The sequence below is a fragment of the Sinohyriopsis cumingii genome, chromosome 10 (genome assembly GCF_028554795.1).
Source record: "Sinohyriopsis cumingii isolate HCF-2022 chromosome 10, ASM2855479v2, whole genome shotgun sequence".
Taxonomy (NCBI): domain Eukaryota; kingdom Metazoa; phylum Mollusca; class Bivalvia; order Unionida; family Unionidae; genus Sinohyriopsis; species Sinohyriopsis cumingii.
The window spans coordinates 104,866,492-104,887,628 of record NC_142970.1 but is presented as its reverse complement, the minus strand read 5'-3'; the positions used below and the strand labels follow the sequence as shown (position 1 = coordinate 104,887,628).

Below are 21,137 nucleotides of genomic sequence, written 5' to 3'. Positions count from 1 at the left end.
TTAAAAATCCCAAATACACCGACACACCTTTCCTATGCACTGTGACCTACGTGTCACTACGTTTCCTATGCACTGAGAACTATGCGTACCTGTCGCTGACAATGCAATACAATGCTAAAAAAGCTCAAGTCACAAATACGCCTCCCCCGCCCACCCCCCGGGAAAATGCTTGACGCTCAGCATTAAAAAGGTTAGTGTTAGGACTGGTTGATCTGATGTCAGGATAATGTGACTGGGTGGGACACAATGCTACATGTCTGCGGTATTACGTTCCCGTGCTGGACATCACTATAAACTATTACACTGCAGACATCATAGCGATATGACAAAATATTTGTTAAAGCTATGTTAAAAATCCCAAGCACACAGACACACCTTTCCTATGCACTGTGACCTACATGTCACTACCTATGATGTACGTGTCACTACCCGTCACTGACAATGCAATACAATGCTAATAAAGCTCAAATCGCAAATATGACACCCACCGGGAAAATGCCTTTCTTATATCAATTTTAGACTGCGTTGATATTCAGCTTAGCACTAAGTACAATGTCTATCTTATATGACTTCGAAAGCCTCGTAAATATTTGGCAAAATCCGCAAGAGTTGCATTTAATGACGATAATGAAAACTTTTGTGAAACGTCGCTAAGATAAATTAAATAGGAAAAATTTGATTCAAAAATATAAACCTAATACTGTTTGGTTATCCTCGTTCGTCGATAGCAAGTTTTGGTCGGATTAACGAGACTAGAATACATTGTTTTCATTGAGAAAACAAAAAATGAAAGAAATCGCACTAAAATGTTTATCAGTTCATAGCTCATTAATTTAGAGAATAACAGTCGCGATTACACCCAATGAGATATTTATCTGGGTGAACCGTCATGTAATTACCTGTTTGATCGACTTAAAACGACAAATTCGATGAGAGAGAGAGAGTTTTGTCGAGATAGAAGTCAATGAAAATACAGAATGAACTTGCTTAAAGAAATGGTTAAACAATACTTTTTTTTAAACTTCTCTGTAGCTATGGAGGTCTATCTACAGTTTTGCATATTTTTAGTTTATTTCCTTGGAAAACATCAAGAAGCTGGGGGTGTCAGAGTTTTGTTATTATATATGTCTATGTAGAGGTTGGCGTAAAAATTAAGTAAGATCATGATATATGTTTACGTTTGATAAAATCAGGACATATGTTCATATCGAATAAAATCAGTATATATCGTAGCAATCAGAGGGGTTACTTGACCGAACGATGTTAAACCTAGGCGTGATTCCACTAGAAGTCATAAGTTTCCCTGTTTCCAAAGACCTCTATACAACTAATGTTGAAAACTGAAAAGTCCAAGGTGTCCATTCCATAAATGATTTTACTCTAATTCATACAAGACCACAAATCGTACAATTTCCCAATTGTCTATCAACCGCATAACTGTATGGTTTCCCTTAATTAACTAACGTACCGTCAGTATTTCACGCCGTGAAACTATACAACCACCTAATACAGCGAACTAATTTTGCTACGCCACCTTCGATCAGTCAAATGATGTGTTTAAGCCACATTTTGCCTGTAACTTTACGCCATTTTGGCCATCATAGCAACAATAAACGGTGCCTGCCGACGGCGGAACAGTCCCTTCTCGTTTATTCAGTTGTTTAATTTACCAGCCTCCAACCATAAATACTACACCTGGAGTCACACAATCAATTTACACAGCTAGATTTTAATACGGACTACCAAATTCCAGGGACAATCATGCCTCTCTGACTTGAATTCACCAAAAGTAAACCATGACATCATAGAAACTTACTGTCACTACACTCCGTGATGTTTGACCCTAGTAATTAGCTAATTATTTCGATCTGAGGACTATATTCCCAGCACCGACTTCCCATAATCAAACAAGTAATCACAAAAATGTAAGAAATCCTTAAAACGGAGCTCTATTAACAAAATGCGCATACTCTAAAACTATTACAAAATCTTTATGTACAGGTTGAATGGCGCAAAAATCGAATAATATCAGGATGTATGTTTATGTCGAATAAGATCAGAATATACGGTTATGTGAAATAAAATTAGGACGCATGTTTTTGTCGAATAAAATCAGGATATACGCTTATGTAGAGATTCGGGTGTAGCAATTTTAATGTCTATGTCCAGCTAGACTCTGCTCTATGCTACCGGCAAAGCCAGGTCAGACACACTAACGCATGTATTAAAGGACGAACGTGAGCAAACCTAAATGCAAGAAAAGTGATATAATAAAAACGAAAGTTTGTAACCTGGAAGCAATCTGATGTAATAGAAAAAAATATGTTTACATCCAAGACCGTATATTACCCTGACACTTATTTCCACATTTGTTTTCACGCACAGTTACAGTAGATATCGCCCGGGTGGTTTTGTGTTCATGCAAATTTACAACAGATATCGCGAAAATAGTTTATTTTTCATACAAAATTAAAATAGATATCGCGAAAATAGTTTGGTTTTAGTGTGCAACGCTAGATATACGAGTCAAGACTTCAGTACGTGATCAAAAGTGTGTATGAGTAAATGATCGAATGCTATTATTTTCTATAATATATAATGAAAAATAAATTACAATCTATTCTTTATGTGCCCGTAAATAGCCTTTGATGGACATAGAACACGATAGTGAATAGGCTTTGATGGACATAGAACACGATTGTGAATAAACTTTGATGGACATAGAACACGATTGTGAAAAACCTTTGATGCACATAGAGCACGATAGTGAATATACTTTGATGGACATAGAGGATGATTGTGAATAGCCTCTGATGGACATAGAACACGATTGTGAATAGACTTTGATGGATATAGAACACGATAGTGAATAGACTTTGATGGACATAGAGCACGATTGTGAATAGCCTCTGATGGACATAGAACATGATTGTGAATAGATTTTGATGGACATAGAGCACGATTGTGAATAGACTTTTATGGACATAGAACACGGCTGTGAATAGCCTTTGATGGACATAGAACACGGTTGTGAATAGCCTTTGATGGACATAGAGCACGATAGTGAATATACTTTGATGGACATAGAGGATGATTGTGAATAGCCTCTGATGGACATAGAACACGATTGTGAATAGACTTTGATGGATATAGAACACGATAGTGAATAGACTTTGATGGACATAGAGCACGATTGTGAATAGCCTCTGATGGACATAGAACATGATTGTGAATAGATTTTGATGGACATAGAGCACGATTGTGAATAGACTTTTATGGACATAGAGCACGATAGTGAATAGACTGATGGACATAGAACGCGATTTGGAATAGCCTTTGATGGACATACAGCACGATAGTGAATAGACTTTGATGGACATATAACACGATAGTGAATAGACCTTGATGGACATAGAGGACGATTGTGAATAGCCTCTGATGGACATAGAACACGATCGTGAATAGACTTTGATGGATATAGAACACGATAGTGAATAGACTTTGATGGACATAGAGCACGATTTTGAACATACTTTTATGGACATAGAGCACGATAGTGAATAGACTTTGATGGACATGGAGCACGATAGTGAATAGACGTTGATGGACATAGAGCACGATAGTGATTAGCCTTTGATGGACATAGAACATGACTGTGAATATAATTTGATGGACATAGAACACGATAGTAAATAGACTTTGATGGACATAGAGCACGATAGTGAATAGACTCTGATGGACATAGAACACGATTGTGAATAGCCTCTAATGGACATAGATCACGATATGGAATAGACGTTGATGGATATAGAGCACGATAGTGAATAGACTTTGATGGACATATAGCACGATAGTGATAAGACTATGATGGACATAGAATATGACTGTGAATAGAATTTGATGGACATGGAACACGATAGTGAATGGACTTTGATGGACATAGAGCACGATAGTGAATAGACCTTGATGGACATAGAACACGACTGTGTATAGCCTTTGATGGACATAGAGCACGATAGTGACTAGACATTCAGGGACAAAGAACACGATTGGGAATAGCCTTTGATGGACATATAGCACGATAGTGAATAGACTTTGATGGACACAGAGCACGATAGTGATTAGACTTTGATGGACATAGTGCACGATAGTGAATAGACTTTGATGGACATAGAGGACGATTGTGAATAGCCTCTGATGGACATAGAACACGATTGTGAATAGCCTCTAATGGACATAGATCACGATATGGAATAGACGTTGATGGATATAGAGCACGATAGTGAATAGACTTTGATGGACATATAGCACGATAGTGATTAGCCTTTGATGGACATAGAATATGACTGTGAATAGAATTTGATGGACATGGAACACGATAGTGAATGGACTTTGATGGACATAGAGCACGATAGTGAATAGACCTTGATGGACATAGAACACGACTGTGTATAGCCTTTGATGGACATAGAGCACGATAGTGACTAGACATTCAGGGACAAAGAACACGATTGGGAATAGCCTTTGATGGACATATAGCACGATAGTGAATAGACTTTGATGGACACAGAGCACGATAGTGATTAGACTTTGATGGACATAGTGCACGATAGTGAATAGACTTTGATGGACATAGAGGACGATTGTGAATAGCCTCTGATGGACATAGAACACGATTGTCAATAGACTTTGATGGATATAGAACACGATAGTGAATAGACTTTGATGGACATGGAGCACGATTGTGAATAGCCTCTGATGGACATATAACATGATTGTGAAAAGAATTTGATGGACATAGAGCACGACTGTGAATATACTTTGATGGACATAGAGCACGAGTGTGAATATACTTTGATGGATATAGAACACGATAGTGAATAGACTTTGATGGACATAGAGCACGATTGTGAATAGACTTTGATGGATATAGAACACGATAGTGAATAGACTTTGATGGACATAGAGCACGATTGTGAATAGCCTCTGATGGGAATAGAATATGATTGTGAATAGTATTTGATGGACATAGAACACGATTGTCAATAGACTTTGATGGATATAGAACACGATAGTGATTAGCCTTTGATGGACATATAACACGATAGTGAATATACTTTGATGGACATAGAGGACTATTGTGAATAGCCTCTGATGGACATAGAACACGATCGTGAATAGACTTTGATGGATATAGAAAACGATAGTAAATAGACTTTGATGGACATAGAACACGATTGTGAATATACTTTGATGGACATAGAGCACGATATTGAATAGACTTTGAATGACATAGAGCACGATAGTGAATAGACTCTGATGGACATAGAACACGATTGTTAATAGCCTCTGATGGACATAGATCACGATAGTGAATAGACGTTCATGGACATATAGCAAGATTGTGAATAGACAATGATTGACATAGAGCACGATAGTGATTAGCCTTTGATGGACATAGAACATGACTGTGAATATAATTTAATGGACATAGAACACGATAGTGAATAGACTTTGATGGACATAGAACACGATTGTGAATAGCCTTTGATGGACATAGAGCACGATAGTGAATAGACTTTGATGGACATAGAGCACGATAGTGATTAGCCTTTGATGGACATAGAGCACCATAGTGAATAGACTTTGATGGACATAGAGGACGATTGTGAATAGCCTCTGATGGAAATAGAACACGATAGTGAATAGACTTTGATGGATATAGAACATGATTGTGAATAGAGTTTGATGGACATAGAGCACGATTGTGAATAGACTTTGATGGACATGGAGCACGATAGTGAATAGACTCTGATGGACATAGAACACGATAGTGAATAGACTTTGATGGACATAGAGCACGATAGTGATTAGCCTTTGATGGACATAGAGGACGATTGTGAACAGTCTCTGATGGACATAGAACACGATAGTGAATAGACTTTGATCGACATAGAGCATGATAGTGAATAGACTTTGATGGACATAGAACATGATTGTGAATAGATTTTGATGGACATAGAGCATGACTGTGAATAGACTTGAATGGACATATAGCAAATAGTGAATAGACTCTGATGGACATTGAACACGATTGTGAATAGCCTTTGATGGACATAGAGCACGATAGTGAATATACTTTGATGGACATAGAGCACGATAGTGATTAGCCTTTGATGGACATAGAACATGATAGTGAGTAGACTTTGACCGACATAGAACATGATTGTGAATAGAATTTGATGGACATAGAGCGTGATTGTGAATAGACTTTGATAGACATATAGCACGATAGTGAATAGACTCTGATGGACATAGAACACGATTCTGAATAGACTTTGATGGACATAGAGCACTATAGTGAATAGACTGATGGACATAGAACACGATTGTGAATCGACTTTGATGGACATATAACAAGATAGTGAATAGACTTTGATTGACATAGAGGACGATTTTGAATAGCCTCTGATGGACATAGAACACGATCGTGAATAGACTTTGATAGATATAGAACACGATAGTAAATAGACTTTGATGGACATAGAACACGACTGTGAATATACTTTGATGGACATAGAGCACGAGAGTGAATAGACTCTGATGGACATAGAGAACGATTGTGGATAGACTTTGATGGAGATAGAGGACGATTGTGAATAGTCTTTGATGGACATAGAACACTATTGTGAATCGACTTTGATGGACATAGAGCACGATAGTGAATCGACTCTGATGGACATAGAACACGATTGTTAATAGCCTTTGATTGACATAGAGCACGATAGTGAATAGACTTTGATGGACATAGAGCACGATAGTGATTAGCCTTTGATTGATATAGAGCATGATTGTGAATAGATTTTGATGGACATAGAGTACGATCCTCCTTGGCATCCGTCCGTCTACGAGAGACGATGGCATAGCTCCAAAGTACGCTTTTGCTTATCCTTCTGTTTAGCTCTCTTTTCAGCTTGCTTTATTCTTCTCTTTTCCTCTGCGTTTTGAACTCCCTGCCTGACAGCTAAACGCCAGCTGGAACGGTTGTTTGCACAGCTCTCCCAGTCGTTGACATTGATGTTTGCTGTCTTCATATCCTTCTTGCAAACATCTTTGTAGCGCAGATGTGGTCGTCCAGTTGGTCGTGCACCTTCTGCTAACTCCCCATATAACAGGTCCTTGGGAATGCGACCTGGGTCCATTCTCTTGACATGGCCGAGCCAGCGAAGGCGCCTCTCGCTGAGTATGGAGAACATGCTGTTCATGTTGGCGCGTTCTAGAAACTCTGTGTTGGGTACTTTGTCCTGCCACTGGATGTGCAGAATGCGCCGCAGACATCTCAGGTGGAAGCTGTTGAGTTTCCTCTGGTGTCTTGCATAGGTGGTCCATGTTTCGCTGCTGTAGAGAAGTGAGCTGAGCACGCACGCTTGGTAGACACGCAGTTTGGTCTTCTCTGTGAGGTTGGGGTTGTTCCAGACCCTCTGGTTAAGTCTGGCCATCACTGCTGCTGCCTTGGCAATCCTACTGCCCACCTCAGAATCAATGGAGAGTGAGCTGGAGATGTTAGACCCGAGGTATGTGAAGTTCTCGACAACTTCCAAATTGTACCCATCGATGGAGACAGAGGGAGGAGAGTCTATATCCTGTGCCATGACATTTGTTTTCTTCAAACTGATGGTCAGTCCAAATTCCTTACATGCATGGGAGAGGCAGCATACCAGCTGCTGAAGTCCATCTTCCGTGTGTGATGTCAAGGCTGCATCGTCGGCAAAGAGCAATTCACGGATGAGTACCTCTGTGACTTTAGTCTCAGCACGGAGACGGGCGATGTTGAACAGCTTGCCGTCAGCCCTGGTATGGATGTACACTCCCTCGCTGCAGTCCTTGAATGCGTACTGGAGAAGCATGGAGAAGAAGATGGCAAAGAGCGTCGGTGCAAGGACACAGCCTTGTTTAACTCCGCTAATGACTGGGAATGCTTCAGATGTTGCGCCATTGAAGCACACTGTGCTGTGCATGTTCTTGTGGAACGACATAAAGACAGCAAGCAGAGGTGGGGGGCAGCCGATCTTCTGCAGGAGTCTGAAGAGTCCACTCCGACTAACCATGTCAAACGCCTTCGTCAGGTCTATGAAGGCAATGTAGAGGTTCATCCGCTGCTCGCGACACTTCTCCTGCAGCTGACGTAGTGAGAAGATCATGTCTACAGTTGACCTGCCGGCTCGAAATCCACACTGGGATTCTGGGTAGACGCGGAAGGCTAGGATCTGCAAGCGTGCCAAGGCAACACGGGCGAAGGCCTTTCCGACGATGCTGAGGAGGGAGATGCCCCGATAGTTGTTGCAGTCGCTACAGTCTCCTTTGTTTATGTACAAAGTGACGATGTTGGCGTCACGCATGTCCTGTGGGATGTATCCCTGTTCCCAGCAAAGGCAGAGGAGTGTGTGCAAGGGCTGGAGCAGTGCTGGTTTTCCACTCTTGAGAACTTCAGGCGGAATGCCGTCGCTTCCAGGAGCCTTCCCACAAGCAAGGCAATCGATGACTTTTCCGAGCTCTTCCAGGGTGGGCTGTGTGTCTAGCTCCTCCATGACAGGCAGGTCTGGAATGGTGTCCAGGGCAGTTCCAGTGACACTGTTTTGGGTTGCATATAGCTCGAGATAGTGCTCAACCCATCGCTGCAGTTGTTTCCCCTGGTCTGTGATGACTTCGCCCGTCTTGGACTTGAGGGGGGCGGTCTTGTAGCTGGGGGGGGGGGGGGGCCTGTCGCCTTTTTGATACCCTCATACATTCCTCTTGTATCCCCGGTGTCAGCAGCTGTCTGTATACTGCTGAAAAGGTTCAGCCATTAGGTGTTGGCACAGCGGCGGGCGGTCTTCTGGGCGTTATTCCTTGCAATCCTGAGGGCTTGTAGTGTTCTGGGGTTAGGTGCAGCCAGGAGGGCTTTCCTCTTTGCCTCAGTCACGGGCTCCATCTCCTCCCAGTTTGCCTCATACCAGTCGACATTCTTTCGCTCCCTCTTCCCGTAAGCTGTGATGGCTGAATTGTACACAGAGTCACGGATATGGGACCACTTGGAATCAATGGTGTCATCAGGTGTCACTTTGGTGAGGGCTTCCTTCAGTTTGCTGATGAACTGCTGTGCTTTCTCTGGGTTGCTTGTACAGCAGGTGTTGATACGTGGGTGACCCTTCTTCTTGGCGTGGTGCAGCTTCTTGGGTAATATTCGCACCTTGCTGGCCACGAGGGAATGGTCCGTGTCACAATCGGCATTGTGGTATCTGCGGGTAAGGAGGACACTGGCCAGTTCTGCACGCCTGGTGATGACGAGGTCTAGCTGGTGCCAGTGGCGTGAACGTGGGTGTCTCCACGACACCTGGTGGATCTCCTTGCATTTGAAGAAAGTGTTGGTCACACATAGGCTGTGGGAGCAGCACATCTCCAGCAGTCGCTGACCATTCTCGTTGATCTTGCCCCTTCCGTAAAAGCCGAGACAGGTGGACCAGGCCTCATGGTCAGCTCCCACTCTAGCATTGAAGTCTCCTAGTAAGTAAAGGCTTTCATTGTTGGGGATACTGGATATTGCCTGATCCAGAGCCTCATAAAACTTGTCTTTCTCCTCGTAGGTGGAGTAGAGGGTTGGGGCGTACACACTGAAGATGTTGACCGGGCCTAAGGATGTTGACAGCCGGAGGGCAAGGATTCTCTCAGTACCTGGTGATGGAGGTTCAATGAAGGCGATTAGCGTGTTCTTGATGGCAAAGCCTACACCATGCTGCCTAGGTTCATCCAAGGGCTTCCCCTGCCAAAAGAATGTGTAATTGGCTTCCCTGATGGTGCCGCTGTCAGCCAGTCGGGTCTTCTGGAGGCAGGCAATGTCGATGTTCAGTCGGGAGAGTTCTCTGTCAATGACGGCAGTCTTCCGTGCATCGTCGATCTGCTGTAGGTCAGTGGTCAATCCAGGACACATGGTCCTGATGTTCCAGGTTGCAAAACGAAGAGTTGGAGTCTTTTTATTTCTTCTTTTAGTCTTTCCTGGTGCAGAGTTTTGTGGCCCACTTGTCGAGATGGTTCTCTAAGCTCCACGCACCCAGTGAAGCAGGCAGGCCATGGCGGGCAGCACCTTACTGACTGGGGGCTGCCCAGCTTGAGGCGGGCGGTAGCTGTCCAGTGAGACCTGATGATCTCTCCCACCGTCAGAAGTAACCCCTGGCGCCAAGCTCTACGCCAATCGAGCTTTGACTTAGAACCGGTAAACTGCTACTTCTCGTGTTGTGCCGACGCCGTACGACGACGCTGGAGTGTCCTCTCCAGTGGAGCTATGAAGCCTGGGCAGGGTGGTATGGAGAATCAGCTGTTGCCCATGCAGCAGATCCCCCCTCTCCACGCAGCTGGTGTGCCCAAGGGAACAACGAATGCCGATACAGCTTGGCACCAACGGCGTCGCAGGAGTTGCCAGAATGACGTTGAAGTCAATGTCATACCGCCTTAGGGACTCCATCTCCGGATTTTCTGTCGGGGTTTACTCCCTTAGCCTTTCCCATGAGTGGGTATAGCCACAAGGCAGCAGAGGTTTGGAATCGGAGTTTTCCTTCTCCTAAATGAGCTACCATCCAAGGTTTACGAGTCCCATCTACCCGAAGCAACTGGTTTTAATGCGCCAGTGGGCCGCCTTCACCCCTTCTCCTGTTAGTAGAAAACATGGTCTGCCGGGCTTCAAATCTAAGCCACTCGCGAAGGCCAGGAGCTGGATTTTAGTTGACAGAGGCAGTAAGAGACGCAGGCCGTATGGGGCATTTTGGAGGCCGTATGGGGCATTTTGGAGGATTGGGGCGCTTGTCTCCCACTCCCACCCCGGGCAATGTCAACCTTAGACCACAAGAGTACGATAGTGAATACACTTTGATGGTCATAGAGTACGATTGTGAATAGTCTTTGATGGACATAGAGGACGATTGTGAATAGCCTCTGATGGACATAGAACACAATCGTGAATAGACTTTAATGGACATATAACACGATAGTGAATATCCTTTGATGGTCATAGAATACGATTGTGAATAGTCTTTGATGGACATAGAGGACGATTGTGAATAGCCTCTGATGTACATAGAACACGATCGTGAATAGACTTTGATGGCTATAGAACACGATAGTAAATATACTTTGATGGACATAGAGCACGATTGTGAATATACTTTGATGGACATAGAGCACGAAGGTGAATAGACTTTGATGGACATAGAACACGGTTGTGAATCTACTTTGATGGACATAGAGCACGATTCGACTTGTTGGCCCTGACCTGAGATCCTAAGAAAGTTTTGCGATGTCATGGCCATTATAATGTTCCCTATTGCTATACATTTTACAGATTTGGTTTCCCTGGAGATTAGGAGCAGAATAAACCAATATGTTTTCATGAAAGCCACAATTATGCGTACATATTGAGGACCACATGGCAGATGGGTCTTTCCTGGCGTCAGATTATTATTATTATTTTTAATCATTATAAAGTAACCATGTGTGTGTGTGTGTGCGTGTGTGTGTGTGTGTGTAAGGGTAGGCCACCACTCTGCCCACCGTTATTGAGATGCTAATATTTTACCTGCTCTGTTACCAATTTCAAGCAGAGTGTAATAAAGAATTTCATTCTCCCTGGAATTTGCATTGTTGCCTTTTAGAACATTTCATCTGTTTACATTATCAGTTGATCTGGATTTCCTTACCGTCTTAATGTATTTATTGTTCTTGTTACTTTTCAAATCCTTCTTTGGGGAGGAGGGGGTGTTGTATTCTTGTAAATGACAGGTCAGTTATTTGTATTTTTCTAGTATATTTTAAAATATATACCTGAGGGCAATTTTTTAACATATCGCCAAATTTCAGTTAAACCCTAGCACCCGAATTACTAATGCTATTGGCTGCCGACCAGTACTATATTTGGAAATGATGTCATTCGTCCGGTTATTTATAGGTACACCCTGGATGTTTGTCGATTAATTGGGCCTAATGTTTATGACCTAGTCATATGTGACTGTATATTACATATTAATGTAAATCATCATGATTTCATTCTCTGATTGTATATTACATATAAATGCAAATCATCATGACTGCATACTCTGTATATTACATATAAATGCAAATCATCATAACCGCATACTGTGACTGTACATTACATATAAATGTAAATCATCATGATTGCATACTGTGACTGTATATTACATATATTACATATAAACGCAAGTCATCATAACTGCATAATGTGACGGTATATTACATATAAATGTAAATCATCATAACCGCATACTGTGACGGTGTATTACCTTTAAATACAACTCACCATAAATGCGACCTCTTTTTATACCATTTATGATTTTTGAAAACTTTAGTATACATTAAAATAATTAAAACTAATTCAACAGGTGTAAAGTGTCGAAATAAATTCCCCGATTTCATGTTATGAGCTAGGATGGTAGTTCAGTTCTTTAGACAAATTCGTCTTTACAGCATTATGTGAACAGCATGATACCGTTTTACAAAACAGAGTGCGCCCGATATGTTCTTACCGTTGTGAACTACGACAGTACGTGATTACGGGTGGTACACTAATAATAATTAGGTATGTTTTCTCTAAGTTACCTTACAATTTCAAGAAACTTTTGGGCAAGTGCCAGGCAAACGTAATTGGCAAGTTTTTTCATAAGTATGTTTGTGGAGAGAGAGAGAGAGAGAGAGAGAGAGAGAGAGAGATTAATTTTGGGATGCGCCCTGACATAGCAGTATATAGAGTATAGTGGGTCTTTCTCTAACAAAGCTATATTAAAATAGTTTATAAAGGTTATCTTTTAAACAAATATGTAATCATTAATGATACATTGTACTTTGTTCTTTAACCTGAAAAATTATAATCAAGCGAGACATTAAATCAACAAATTCAATGAAATTCTGTTAAAAATAAAATATTCAAATAACGGCCAAAAATTACTCTCGTGTGCATAGGGCATGTCAGGGTCAGCAAGTATTGATATTCAGAGGGGTTTCCTTCCAATGTGATATAGAATGTATCGATGTAAGCCAAGAGATAAATCAATATGCGGAAAAAATCTAAACCAGTAGACTAAGTTCTTTTCCATACTCTGTTCCGTATAAAAGTTTCTTTTCTGCCTGTTTACCTCTGACAGTTTCAATATTTACACTCCGTGTGGCAGTAGAAGCTGTCTTTTCATGTTGTTGTTGTTTTGGGTTGAACGCCATTGTTCAGCGTATGACACACGGCCGTCAGAATAACTCATGGAAGAAGCGCCAGGGAAAACCCCGGTAAGAACCACCGACCCACAGGAAGTTGTTGGTGAGCTTTCTCGCATCCCCACATTGACCGAGGTCGTGATTCAAACACACGTGAACAAAGATGAGATGGTTGTGATCGGCCAGGACGAGAGATTTGGAACACTCAGCCACCCGGGGTCTCAATCTCTTGTAACAAACGTAACGAAGAAAAAGTCAAACATTACTTACTGAAAACGATGATCGTCGTCATCAACATTTTCATTATCATCATAATCAGATCGTCGTATCCTTCAGAAACCGACATTAGTTGATGTTTTAATAACAGTTAATGATAGGAACTCTTTCATCTCGACACTGTGGTCCGTATATAAAATAAACACGTGCCAGCTAAAACAAGGATCTAATATTTCTAAAAGGGACGTGTGTATTATTCGAGAATATTTAAAATGGTAAGTTTTTAAATAAAATCTTGGTTGGCATTATCCACAATATTTGTATAGTAGTTTCATTTGGATGTAACACAAAATTTAATTTCGACATAACGATTCTAAAGAGAGACCAATATACTATTTCTACTGGACTTTTGTGATTCTATGGAGAGACTAATATACTATTTCTACTGGATTATTGTGATTCTATAGAGAAACTAATGTACTATTTCTACTGGATTATTGTGATTCTGTAGAGAGACTAATATACTATTTCTACTGGATTATTGTGATTCTATAGAGAAACTAATGTACTATTTCTACTGGATTATTGTGATTCTGTAGAGAGACTAATATACTATTTCTACTGGATTATTGTGATTCTATAGAGAAACTAATGTACTATTTCTACTGGATTATTGTGACTATTGAGAGACTGATATGATATTTCTACTGGTTTATTGTGATTCTATAGAGAGATTAATATGATATTTCTACTGGTTTATAACGATTCTATAGAGAGACTAATCTACTCTTTCTGCTGGTTAATTAAGTGAGATTATTAAACTTGACACTTTTTATGTTGCTATTTCCATTCCAGCGTCGGAAATCTGCAGCAAATAAAAATAATACACTGTAAATAAATAAAATCTTTTATTACATTGATAGTTTAATTACATTTTCGTCAGACTTCTATTTCAAGTTTGTGGCTGACAGAACTGTACCCTTATGTTTTCCTACATAATCGTCATTTGATTGCCTCATTTACTGAACAGATTTAAATGTTTTAGTACAAGTCTATATAATGTCTCTATTTTTAATGAAATTGTATTTTTTTTTCAATCAGGACATTCAGACATCTCGAAACGGTAATTCTTGACTTTTTATTTCATACAACCTTGTTATGGCCTCTGATCTTATTATGCATTGCTTTCTTCAAGTTCGCTGGTTTACAAAGGTAATGTTAACAAAAACACAAACAGAAGAAAAATAAAAATTCATCTTGTATGACTTCCGAATGAACAGACTAACAGCTGTTCGATACAGAAAATTTAAAAGATTATCTTCAATGTCTCGAGGACTATGATAAATATATATGATACTATCAATCGTTTCGACTTTATTCACATCAACATGTGAAAAAGCGAGACATTTTCTTTCCTTTGTCTACGTCAAGTGGTTCTTCCCTAATAGCTTTATGACACGTTTTACATTAAAAATGTAAAAATCCAAAACGTTCCAATATCTGAAAACTAAATAATTAAAGAAACAAACCAATTGATGGAATTTTCACAATAATCAATCTTTTGTTCCTCCCATACGAACAGAAATATGACTATTAGCTTTAATATTTTTGGCCTAGATAATTGTATGCTTAACCTTACCTGATAGATTTTAATTTTAAAAAATCCACAAACAGTTTCAAAATGTGTAAAACAAAAATAAAAAAGATGACTGTAATGACCTGAAAATCTAATCGGGTCCTTTACTTATGCATAAAAAATGCTAGCAAAAATTAATTGGTGTACGTTGAATGGTTCTTGTCCACTGTTGTATGTACGTTGAATGGTTCTTGTCCGCTGTTGTATGTACGTTGAATGGTTCTTGTCTACTGTTGTCTGTACGATGAATGGTTCTTGTCCACTTTTGTGTGTACGTTTAATGATATTTGTCCGCTGTTGTATGTACGTTGAATGGTTATTGTCTACTGTTGTATATACGTTGAATGGTTCTTGTTCACTATTGTGTTGTGTACGTTGAATGGTTCTTGTCCAATGTTGTATGTACGTTGAATGATTCTTGTCCACTGTTCTATGTACGATGAATGGTTCTTGTCCACTGTTGTATGCACATTGAATGGTTCTTGTCCACCACTGTTGTATGGACGTTGAATGATTCTTGTCCCCTGTTGTATGTACGTCAAATGATTATTTTCCATTGGTGTATGTACGTTGAATGATTTTATCCATTGTTGTATGTACGTTGAATAGTTCTTGTCCAATGTTGTATGTACGTTGAATGATTCTTGTTCACTGTTGTATGCACGTTGAATGGTTTTTGTCCGCTGTTGTATGTACGTTGAATGATTCTTATCCACTATTGTATGTAAGTTGAATAGTTCTTGCCCACTGCTGATAAACATATTCCTGAGACGGACAGACCGACCTACAGAAGTATGGATGTACGTATGTTCTGGGCCAAAATCAAAAGTCCTTCAATGACTGACGTAAGCAAGTGAAGATCAGTGGAATTGTTCATATAAACGCGTACCTGCTTCGATCAGACTTCATTGCCATTTAGTTATTTTGATAACTTTCGTTAGTGGATGGCATACGTGTTCTGCATATAAATATAGTTTCAAAAGATGAAGTCATGTAATAAGCTTGTTAAATTTTGTAGACCATAGTGGATACAATCTGTTGGATGGCTAAGCTCCTTATTGTTTATAGTGATCTCCATCTAATAATTCCAGACGTAAAAATAATAGTTTATCGAATTTGCATAATTGTATCATTAAATGTATTTTACAAATTTAAATATATTTTTATATAGTTCAAGAATATAAATGATAAAGCGATTTACTGAACTTAATCCTGTGTTGATATAATTTATGAAGAGAGATAGAGAGAGAGAGAGAGAGAGAGCATTCAGAAACGATCCCCTGATGTAACAAAGTGGATCTATGTCACGGACCATCGCATGAAATGTAATTTTATCCCAGGGTTTGTCGAGCCTATAAACAGAGCGTGGTGAAAAAGCACGAATGAAATTTTAATTTTTGTCTCCAGATTTTCATTTTTTAGTCCAAATAATGAAGCAAACGTAAAATTAAAACCGAACTGAAACTCTACCCTTAGAATTGCGATGAATATTAGATAAGTTCGGAAGGCTGTATCTGACTCAGAGGATTGCATACAATGTTATATTTACCTTCTCAACATTAAAGTCCCCTTGACGCCAGGGTATTCCCATACACTACTAATATGAAATAAGTTTGGAAGGCTGTAACTGACTCGGAGGATTGCATACAATGTTATATTTACCTTCTCAACATTAAAGTCTCCTTGACGCCAGGGTATCCCCATACACTACTAATATGAAATAAGTTTGGAAGGCTGTAACAGACTCAGAAGATTGCATGAAATGTTATATTTACCTTCTCATCCATAATAGTGGACTCTGCTGGTTTGTGGTTGGATACGACATCATGACAACTTTAAGTACAATTATGTTGTTTTTTTCGGAAATAAAAGTCGATGAATACAATGAAATGATTAGATAAACATTTTGATAATCCGATATATAACTAAGGAAGTATGGCTTAGCCGTTTCCTTCAACATGTCAGTTAAATTATGTATATTCATCTGCTACAAGATTGAAAATCTATCTCTCTCTCTCTCTCTCTCTCTCACACACACACACACACACACACACACACACACACACACACAGTCGCTGTTTTCCCGTTAAGGAGACAAGGCAGTTGCCAAGGGCGGACATAAACCAGGCAGCGGCAGATTTTAAAGTATGATAATATTGAATTTTTTATTTTAAAAAGTATTTATTTTGCATCTAAAACACTTATAGTACAATTTTTATATTATTTATAGGCTTGGTACAATCTTTATGTTATTAAAAGGCGTAAATATTCTGGTTCGAATTCTTTACTTTGGACGTTGGTGGGGGGTGGGGGTATGTTTTTGAATCTAATTCCGTCACTGCATAGATACGCGCGCGCGTACGCGCGCACGCACGCAGACATGCATCCAATTTTCTTATACAGAAATAATACCTAGATTTGATTCCATATGAACAATAGGCTATGCCATTGTTTGCCCGAAAATATTTGGCAGTTGCGTTGGTATTGTTCTTGTCATCTTCATCTCCATCGCCGTCCTTTGTAAGTATCTTGCAAGTACATAGATCTACGTCACGTCCCATTTGATATAATGAAATGTTACTGCAAAGGAGTAGTGTTACAGCACTAATCTATTTTTTCTACAGATTCTGGTCTTACAATGCAAATAATTGAAGCAGAAATGAAGTTAAAACCCAACTTAAATTCAATTCTTAGCGTTGCAATGGCTATCAAATAAGTTCGGAAGGATATAGATGACGCAAAGAATTAAATAACGTCATATTTACTTTCTCATCCATAACGGTAGATTCTGCTGGGTTGTCCCTGGAAATGACAACATGAGGGACCTTCAAGTACACTCATGTATTTTAAGGAAATAAAAGTCCGTAAACATAGCGAAGTGATTACGTAACAGTTTTGATATAGATAATTAAAGAAGTATGGCTTAACCACTTCCTTCAAAAGTAAGTTAAATTATGTTTATTTATCGACTTCCAGCTCGACAGTCTCTTTTTCTTTATTGCTCTGTCTGTCTATCACACACACACACACACACACACACCCACACACACACACGCACACACACAAACACACACACTGTTTTCCCATTAGTCAGACAAGTCAACTCCCTAGGGCGGAAAAACTTCAGACAGCGACAGATTTAAAAGTATCAAAATCTGGATTTGTTACAAAATGTATTTTAAAAAATAGTTAATATTTGTATATCTTTCAAAGTCCTGTTTTAATGCTTTATTATGGATTGGGGTGGGGTGTTGGATCTCTTACAGTGTCAAATCAGATATTCTGGGCACGACAAAATCATCAATCCGACCGGCACACACACACACACACACACACACACACACACTATCTTCTTGAATTTAAATAATACCTATATTTCATTAGTATGACCAATAGGTCAAGGCATATTTTGCCCAATATTTCTTGAGTCATTTTATTGTTGTTGTTGTTATCGTCATCTTCGTCGCCGTATTTAGTATCTTGCCATATTACTTTTACTAATGTACTATCTATTTCCCTTACAAAAGAGTAGCTTAAGCAAAATATTTTTTAGACGTATGAAATGTTCCTACGGATATCTTTGTGAAACACCCTTGCGAAATAGGGTAAGATTTTCTTACGTTTGAAACGTACGAAGATTGGATGCGTAAACTTAAGGTGCGTCGTGAAACGAGACACAATTTCATAAAATAACGATCGCCCAATAATTTGTTAGGTTTATGCGTACGACATCCGTACGTGATTACGGGTGTTTCACTAACTAGATTTATGCACCTGTTTCTTTACTAAGTTTCACTTTTACGTTACTTTGCGGCAAGTAAAAGGTACCCGTAAGTGGCAAGTTTTTTCGTATGTTTGTGGAGAGCGAAAGTCATAGAGAGAGGGTAAGTTTAAGACGCGGCTTGACGTTCCAGTATATACCCTATGGGGTCTTTTTCTAACAAAACTATTTTAAAACATATTTATATGTAAAAAAAAATATTATTTTTTTTAAAAATGTGAACATTGATATGAATATGAAAATGTTACTTTGCTGATTTTGCCAGAAAAATATAAACAATCAAAACAATGAATCATCAATTTTAATGAAATTCTGTTAAAAATAACGGTAAAAAAAATTACATTTGTATATACGGCATATCCGAACTGTATCAGGAAATGCTGATATTCAGAATGATATTCCATCCACTGTTATACAGAAGATATTGATGTTAGTACAGAGATAAATCAAGGTGCGGAAAAATTATGGTCTTTCCTTTACTTCCTCTGGAGCCAGTTTCCCATATATTTACCATAATGTCATATAACTGTACTAAATGTAAGAACTGATCCCACTGACACACGTTTACGTCCATAGAACATTTGTCATTCACTGCTAAGTTTCAAATATCCCATTATGATAACTGTGCTTAGTAAATTCTTGACAAAATATTCTCAATTCTCAACGTTTTTAAAATTAATGTCGGTATTTCCTTTTCATCGATGTTTTCACGTTTATTCTGAAAATTGACTCTTGTGCCGATGCAAATTCAAGCTGTGAAAAAGTGAATAATGTCAGTTTCTTTAGGAAAAGGTGCCTATTACACGTCTGTATCAGCTTTTTAAGAGAAAGTGTCTTTTACATGACAAAAGTGTATTTTTCTTGACAGCCCGTTAACTTCTATTAAAATGGTATAATCTCCTTAAAAATGTGTTTCATAAAAAATATTTTTTTTTCCACGTAGAAAGTAATAATCCACTTGAAGACCGGAATTTTTCTTTCTTCTTGACTATAGAGTTCTTAGAAATCAATATTTTTTCTTCGTGAAAAATCAGTTATTGAATGAAATGATCGATTTTCGTATCGTCAGTTGCTTAATATGCAGAGACAGGACAAAATGTGTGCATGCAATTCTAGAACTCCGCATTTCACTTCCATAATAATATAACTGTAGTTCGGAACTGGTGAAAAAAATGACATGGAAGAGAAGATGATAAGTGAACAAAATGATATTTATGATGTGTAAATTAGTTTCTACATTATTCTATTAAAGGTTGTTGTGCGAAGAAGGTACACCTTCTACAGGAAAATGTAATGCCTAAATACTTAAACTTGTTTAATTAAAAAAATCCCATGAAAAATTACTTTATAGACCTTTTCAAGACTGACAAGAGTATGCATATACCAACTTTAAGGACGACGATAACGATTTTGTGGCAACGCTGGAACTGTTATTTAACAAAAAATAAAATGACCCTATGATTCCACTGGGTAATATGGTATTTACAGATTTCCGACTGTTTGAAGAATGTTGACCTTGATTGATAAAAAAAGGTCGGTGAGCGTATTTATCAATATATCATTGCCAGGGAAGACGTGCAATTGTAATTCTGTATAGGGTAAAACAAAGTCGGTCAGTGCAAATATTAATCTAACAGTGAAGACGTCATTATTGTAAATTTGTATAAAAATCGATGAATGAAACTTTGACCTCACAGCGCGTTAGCAGAATTGTAACATATTTAGATCTGGATCGAACACACCAAATAATTCTGCCTGGCATAAGTTTTTAGAAAATAAATAAAGAGAATTAGCTTGACATTGTACTCTAATCAAACAATATTTTCTTTTAAATGGCGGCCTAACATTAGTTCCGCGATTGGCTCTTTAATATTTAAACCCAATTTAAAATGGTTCACCTCTCCATGTTTGCCTCTAATGTGACACTTTCTACTAATCGAATAGTTAATACTTTATAGTCTTTTCAATGTTGACTAAGAGTCACGGACCATCGCATACGAAGGTTTGACGAGCCTGTAAACAGAGCGTGAAGAAAAATCACGAATGAATGGTGTAAGTATTAGTGAAATAATCTCTGTAAAAATGAAAGTAGCAACAGAAATGTTGTCAAACTATGTTCAGCTGGGGGGAACCAAGCTAAGTACCTACTTTAAGACTAAAATAGAGGATAGAGTACTCATAGCATTCCACCCCCCTGGGTGTCAAACGATAGATTTTGGAAATGTAGCCAGCGCGCCTAGGCAAGCTAAAGTTCTG

The 21,137-nt window shown here is 39.0% G+C and overlaps 1 protein-coding gene across 2 annotated transcripts in view; it reads left to right on the top strand.

Annotated features, from left to right (window-relative positions):
* Positions 1–21,137, top strand: part of LOC149790763 (uncharacterized) — a 305,048-nt gene that overhangs the window by 142,468 nt on the left and 141,443 nt on the right. The window lies entirely within an intron of this gene.